This window comes from Gekko japonicus, unplaced genomic scaffold, assembly GCF_001447785.1.
Source record: "Gekko japonicus isolate JY-2015 unplaced genomic scaffold, Gekko_japonicus_V1.1 scaffold985, whole genome shotgun sequence".
Classification (NCBI taxonomy): Eukaryota; Metazoa; Chordata; class Lepidosauria; order Squamata; family Gekkonidae; genus Gekko; species Gekko japonicus.
The window spans coordinates 447,338-453,247 of NW_015172032.1; the positions used below are offsets into that span (position 1 = coordinate 447,338).

A 5,910-nucleotide genomic window follows, 5' to 3' on the forward strand; every position below is an offset into this window, starting at 1 on the left:
AAAAATGATTCATGGATGTATATTACTTAGCTGGAAACATAAGCCAATCTTATACATGGCATTTAAGAAAGAAGGAGAAGAAAAGACAAAAGAAGAGGAAAAGAAGAAATGGCAGAAGTATTTGTCATTTCTGAGAATACAGGAATTACTTTTATGGAAGAGATGAAAGTATTTGAATTAAAAGGAACAAAAGGGGAGAAATGTTTGTGGTAAATCGAGAAGAAAAATAAATAAATAGGAAAAATAGTTGTGGTTATATGATCTTTGTGATTGTGTGAGTGTGTGTTTGTATGTGTTGCAAACTGGACCAGGAATGACAAGAGCCCAACTCAAGAAGTGTAGTCAAGGTCCAGTCCAAGATTAAGTACAGAGTCAAGAGTCTAATCCAAGAGTTAGTCCATAAAGGTGAGAATCCGAGGGTTACTCATGAGCACGTTCAGGAGCAAGACAAAGGTAGAGTCAGGAAACAATCCAAAGAGTCTAATCCAAGAGTTAGTCCATAAAGGTGAGAATCCGAGGGTTACTCATGAGCACGTTCAGGAGCAAGACAAAGGTAGAGTCAGGAAACAATCCAAAGAGTCATAGGGTAGAGGCAGGATCCCATACAGTAGTCAGAGAGATTTCAACTTCTTGCTTCCACACCTAACAGCCTACCTTGGCTGGTTTTTATAGAGTCATGCTTGCAGCCAGCTGCTCAGGAGTAATCCTGCAACTACTCAAGCAGCTGGTGTTGGGCCAGGAGGCATGCACTTTGTCATCTCTCCTGTAGTTCTCTTCATAGCCTCCATCTGTGATGCTCAAAGGGTGTGGGTAATACTGGAGGGTTGGAAATGATCAACTGAGTTTCACCTGTTGAATCCAAGTTGGAAGGTGTCCATGGTTCTGCACCAGCTGTTGTTTGTGAATCCTGACAAGCCTGCAGCTCACTTTCCTGCTTGTCAGCTTCTGCTGACTCATAGCTGGCTACACGGGGCTCCTGTTCTCCTGAGGAGTCCTCTTCTCTGGAGATGTTCTCACTCTTGCTGAGCCCTGGCTGACCCATGACAGTATGTACATCAGAATCACAAGATGTTACAATCCTGCTATAGACTGCATTGGTCAAGTTGTTCCTGGAATACTGTGTGCAGTTCTGGAGGCCTCACTTCAAAAAGGATGTGGAAAGAATGGAAAGTACTTTTCTCCCTTCCTCACAATACAAGAACTCGTGGGCACTCAATGAAATTGCTGAGCAGTCGGGTTAGAACAGACAAAAGGAAGTACTTCTTCACCCAAAGAGTGATTAACACATGGAATTCACTGCCACAGGAGGTGGTGGTGGCTACAAGTGTGGATGCCTTCAAGAGGGAATTAGATAAACATATGGAGCAGAGATCCATCAGTGGCTATTAGCCACAAGGTATAGATAGGAACTCTGGGGCAAGTGATGCTCCATATTCTTAGTGCTGGGGGGGACAACAGTGGGAGGGCTTCTAGTGTCCTGACCCCACTGGTGGACCTCCTGATGGCACCTGGTATTCTTGGCCACTGTGTGACAGAGTGTTGGACTGGATGAGCCATTGGCCTGATCCAGCATTAGCTTTGTATAGAAATATTGATTTCTAAATGTCTCCTGCATTCTCCTGTTCTCTCTTTTGGTAACAGGCTGTGCCTTACTTCCTGTTACAAACCAAATGGTAGGCCCCATGGCCTCAATTGCATGCCATAAACCCACATTCCTTCACACGTTCATGCCAAAAGCCAGTCCTGATGGCTGGCTCACAGGCAAAAAGTCACGTCAGCAATGGAGAAGATGGAGCTTGGGGCCATGTGACTGCAGGCGTGGTTTCCAGACTTCCAGCCTATCCCCACTTGTACCCATGATGACCAAAACATTGGCCACACACCCTGCTACTCCTGATTGGCTGATGGCCACAGCTAGTCATGATTAGATTGGGGTTTAATTCCCTTGGAAGAGAGCTCTCTGTCCTGTTCTGCTCTCTGCTTGTTATGACACCTGGAAATGCTGTCTCTGGGAGAGACAAAGACCTCCTTTGTGACCTGAGCACATGGCTGGTGCACAGGGGGGGTTTCTCCTCAAAATCCCTTGGTGCTACCTGGATTATTACAATGGACAATCTTGAACTCTTGGATGTTATCCTGACTTGGTAAATATGAAGCATTATGTTTAGTTAAGGCAAATCGCCTTAGGCTTTCTTATTTTGTAAACTTATGGCCTATGCTAAGTTCTGTACTGAATAAACTTATTCTGGTTTCTAAATGGTCTTTGATGTTGTAACTGAGATTCCAAGTCTATTTTCCTGTGCCTGGCTGGCTACATGCTACCATTGAGTATTAAGAGTGCATCTCTGAGGAGGTGCTAGTGTGTTCTGTCCCAGAGGCTAACCTAAAGGTTTGGAATCCCTCCCTTGGGGAAAAGCCGGGACTAGCTAAAAAGGGATTCTGGCGGCATATTGTTCTGAAATCCAGAGAGGGTAGTCTACCTCTCTGGGTTGTTGTTAAATGTATTGTAAAAGTATAGGATTCCCCTCTCATTCCTGGACAGGCTTGGGGGGCAGAAACCTATACAAACTTCTCTTATGTTCTTATGTTCTCTTAATGGCGCAGGTGCTGAAGAGAATGATGAGGATCACCAGGGGCCTGGAGACCAAGCTCTACAAAGAAAGACTGAGAGACTTGTGAATGTTCAGTCTGGAGAAAAAGAGGTTGAGAGGGGCAATGATTGCTCTCTTTAAGTATTTGAAAGGCAGGCATGAAGCTGTTCTTGATGGCAACAGAGGATAGGACTCACAATAACAGGTTTAAATTATGGTCAAAAGGTACTGGCTGGATATTAGGGCAAAAAGCAACTAAAGGAAGAGTAGTTCAGCAGTGGAATTGGATGCCTAGGGAGGTGGGAGCGGTGGCGCAGGAAATTTTTCCCTGCTTAACAATAACATCTGAACTGCCATGCTTTGGCAGTTCTAGCGCAGTGCTGGTGTGAGCACCCAAGCCTTGTCCTAGCTCATTTGAAAGCTTCGGCGAGTAGATAAATTGGGGACCACCCGTAAGGGGGTGGGCACATCCCTCCCTTCGGGAAGGTGTTAGCTGCCGAGGCAACTTCTGAGGCGCGGCAACCGGAAAGACGAAAGAGCTGTGTCGGCTTCCCTGCAGTGGAGCGAGTCGGCCAGGCGGTGGCAGTGTGTGGCTGCACAACATCAAGAAGCCAGACGTCATCAGCCAGCCAACAAGATGCCATAGGAACATGACTGACCCAGCCCGCAGATGAAGCCCGGCTAGCTGCAATGTGTGTGTAATTAATGCTGTATGTTTGTCTTCCCTATCCCCACAAATATTGTTAGTCCAACTGTCTCAAGAGTAACTGTAAATCGCTCTGAGCCCACAGGTATGTGGAAAAGAGCGATCAATAAATCAAAAGCATTAGTAATAGTAGTAGTAGTAGTATTGTTATTATTCCCTCAGTGACAGTCTTCAAGCAGTGGCTGGACAAACATTTGTCAGGGATGCTTTAGGCTGATCCTGCATTGAGGAGGAGGAGGAGGAGATTGGCTTTATACCCTGCCCTTCACTTGGAGTCTCAGAGCGGCTTACAAACTCCTTTACCTTCCCCTCCCCACAACAGACCCCCTGTGAGGTAGGTGGGGCTGAGAGAGCTCTGACAGAAACTGCTCTTTTTCAAGAACAGCTCTGTAATGATTCCTTGTTTTATATGTGTATGTGTCTCTTTAAAAGTTTGGTTGCATGGCTGAGATATATTAGAGTGGCTGAAGAGACAAGAGTGGTGAGATTGGTGATTGACAGAGAGGGGGAGGGGTTTTGGAAGTGGTTCTGAGTGGATGAATATGTATGTCTGTCAGGAGTGACAGTTACAAGTTTGACAGTTGATGAAGACAGTTGATAAGTTAGTGAGTTCTGAGGTCTGTGAGAGAAGCAGAGAGTTAGGTTCTGTGTAGGAAGGAAGTTAGAGAGAATAAGAAAAAGTAAATGAAAGTTTAAACTGAAGACAAATTATAGGAAAGGCTGTATGTCCTGATAACTTGGAGAGAAACAGTGAACTTATAAAGCCTTGAGTTAAAGTGTTACAAATTTACCTTAAAGATCCCTGTCAGTAAGGGAGCAGATCTTGTGTGAGACACCAAGCAATTGTTGAAAATATTCACATTACTGGTTACATTGTTATACCCTTTTATTTATAAATTCTTTCAATAAATCTTCTTTATTCAAGTATGCCAACTCTGAAATAAATACTTCCTTAAACTCGACCTACCTACCCAGTAATAGAAAAAGTAAAAGCTTAAAGGTTTGGAAAGCCTTAAAGTTTCCTGGTGGCAGCCAGATATACCCAGTAGAACAAAACAAAAAGAACACATTTAAAGTGAAACCAGTCCTCCCCAGATAAGGGGACGTCACAAGCTCTGACAAGACTATGGCTTGCCCATGGTCATCCAGCAGCTGCAAGAGGAGGAGTGGGGAATCAAACCCTGTTCTCCAAGATTAGAGTCCACGCACTTAACCACTACACCAAAATGGCAGGGGGTTGGACTAAATGACCTGCATGGCCCCTTCCAACTCTATGATTCTTTGTATGTGTGTGTGTGTACACATATACACACAAGGTTACCTGCCTTGAGCTCACTGAAGGATAAGCACATAGACAATAAATCAGCCAAATTATAACACTATTTCTGATTTAGGTGCCTGTTCTACAGAGGTTGGAAGAAGGGGCAGTATTGACTGGGAATTCTAGGAAAGCATACAGACCATCTTGTCATAAAAAACCTGACAGGATAGGGAAAATGTAAAAAAAAAATCAGTTTGGTACTCTGATCTTTCTGTAACTTTCAAAGCAGAACAGCCCCACAGAGTACAAGAAAAACTGCAAACATACTGATATCTGCAGAATAGACAGGGATTTCTTTTAACTTTGTAACTACATATAGTTTGTGTGTGTGTGAGAGAGGGAGAGGGAGACAGACAGACAGACAGACAGAGGCTCCGCTCTATATATAAAGATTGCCATTATCATCCTATCAAAACAAGGAAAGGAAAATATATTCATCTTAAAAGAAATGATCTTTTGTCCTATATAGATGAATTTATGTAAATTTAATATAATGTAAAATATGGTACTGGGAGATAATGTACTTGGTGTTTTTATTGATGAGGCTGAGAAAGCAATAGAAAGTGATTAATGGGCCCCTCTTTCCCATCTCTTATTTTAAATGGCATTTTGGTTTTTGAAGGAAAACCTGGATAAAAAAGGGTTGTATATAGGTATGAAAAGGGGGCTGTAGAAGAATGAATCATCATTCCTCCCAGATTTCCTCTAAATCAGGGCAGCAAGTGAAAGGGGGGGGGGCAAGCATCTACAGAAGTGTACTGAAGTGTACAGATAGACACAAAAATACTGGTCCTTTGCAGGGGTCATTTTGTAGAAAAACAGGTGCAGGAGCTCATTAGCAGAACTTATTTGCATATGTCACACCCACTGACATCATCGGAAGTATTCAGAAGGTGGGAGAGCTTGTACCTGAATAAACCTTGGTCTTAAAGATGTCACTGGACTCCTTTTTTTTTTAAACCCCAAGGGGGTATTTTTTATTATTTTTTATAAGACTATTAAACTACAACAAAAAATGTAGGGGGGGACTACAACTAGGGATAAAGGAAAGATACCCACACTAACTAAAAACCCAAGAGAAGGAGATCATTTCCATGTTAAACTAAATGTAAGTAATGCAAGTGTTAGTAACACAATATACTTGTGAAGTTCTTAACAGCTTCTGTATTAGTAAGTTAGTTTTTATGAGAGTACTTCTTGAGCATCTTCTTTACTTCAAAGAGCAATTTACAGAGTCCTTCTGCCCTTCGGTTTTCTATCTCTAAAGTCATATACAGTTTTCGTTGCTCCCG

General features: G+C 43.0%; 1 protein-coding gene across 1 annotated transcript in view; it reads right to left on the minus strand.

Annotated features, from left to right (window-relative positions):
• CA8 (carbonic anhydrase VIII) overlaps positions 1-5,910 on the minus strand; it is a 96,154-nt gene that overhangs the window by 68,951 nt on the left and 21,293 nt on the right. The window lies entirely within an intron of this gene.